We start from the raw sequence: 1,352 nt of genomic DNA, 5'->3' as shown, positions 1-1,352 counted from the left end.
TAAATTTCTCCATTCCCAGTTTCCCCTCCAAAAAACAAAGAAACAAACAAAAACAACAAAAACAAAACTTAAATAATCACCTTTATCATAGTTACATTTTTTATCCTGGAAAGTGTTTCTAATATTACTAATGTATGCTATATGTATAATCCATCTATGTATGAATCATCATAAAATTGCCTATCTAGCAGAGCCAATCATATATTAAAAGATATAGTTACACCAGTTAGAAATCCAAATGAGTGTATCTTTATATGCTTATGAGTCATGTGTGCATGTTTGTCAATATTTACTCTAAGTTATATACAGATATATATAAAAAGTATGTTTTCTTATGGCATATCAATATTATAATTCAAACAAAATAATATTAGTTCTCTTCTCAGAATATTCACAACATTAAGTCAATAACCATACTAATTTCTAGGAGGAATTTACTTCATCAGTACCAATGTAGAGATCTTATAGATAGCTATTTATCTGTTGGGTTATCTTCATTTGCATTACTTCAGAATTAAATTGTCTTTGTTGATCTGATGGCCTTAGTAGAAAAATGCAAGGTGATGTATTTTTTCAAAAGTAAATTTACTTTCATATAGTTTAGAGAAGCTAAATGTATACACTAAATGTTTATAATAATAAATATCTCAAAAATATAAAGGAAGGAACAAATCATAATAATACAAAATAACCTGGAATAACTTTGCATATCTAAAATGTAAATAAAAAGTCCACTTACAAATATAAAATGATAGCATCTCATTGTAGCCCAGTTAATCAATCAGGTCTACAAGCCTACCAGTCTAACGTAAGTTAATATACAATGAAAATAAATACATCTGCTTCCACCAGGTCCTTCCTGTTGGGGCTCCTAGTTGGTCTGCTCCCCTGAAGACTCCATATCCTGATACATCCTAGAGGACCTGCCACATACAGAGTAGCTGGACCCACTGAACTCAGACCAGTTAAACAGTTAAGGACCTTCTGCTCTCAGAGCAGTTGAGGATCAGCTGCACTCAGGGCAGTTAGACAAGAGCTTGACTACTCCCCTCAAGACTCAACAGTCTGAAGGCCTCCCAGGAGATCTACGGCAGCCATGGCAACAGATCATCAGGTTCTCTGACCCTGTGAAGATCTCCCAGTTGGAAGGCCCTAAGGGTGGTCTGATACAGCCAGGGCCGCAGACCTACCAGAAGACCTGAAGCAACCCAAGGACAAAGGAGGAAGACTTCATACCAACAAACACCAGAGATATACAGATTGTGAAAGGCAAGCTCAAGACCATAAGCAACAAAAGGCAAAATAGGTGGGCATCATCGGAACCCAATTCTCCCACCACAGCAAGCCCTGAA

General features: G+C 36.1%; 1 long non-coding RNA gene across 1 annotated transcript in view; it reads right to left on the bottom strand.

Annotated features, from left to right (window-relative positions):
* The window catches only part of LOC116089100, an 11,419-nt gene extending 10,345 nt beyond the window's left edge, over positions 1-1,074 (bottom strand). The window contains exon 1 of the long non-coding RNA XR_004118153.1: positions 740-1,074. This is a non-coding gene — a long non-coding RNA (uncharacterized LOC116089100). The remainder of the gene's footprint in view (positions 1-739) is intronic.
* Positions 1,075-1,352: the final 278 nt, after the last annotated feature.

Source organism: Mastomys coucha, unplaced genomic scaffold (assembly GCF_008632895.1).
Source record: "Mastomys coucha isolate ucsf_1 unplaced genomic scaffold, UCSF_Mcou_1 pScaffold14, whole genome shotgun sequence".
NCBI classification, from domain to species: domain Eukaryota; kingdom Metazoa; phylum Chordata; class Mammalia; order Rodentia; family Muridae; genus Mastomys; species Mastomys coucha.
The sequence above is the reverse complement of the archived record's forward strand: the minus strand, read 5'-3'. Positions and strand labels throughout refer to the sequence as shown.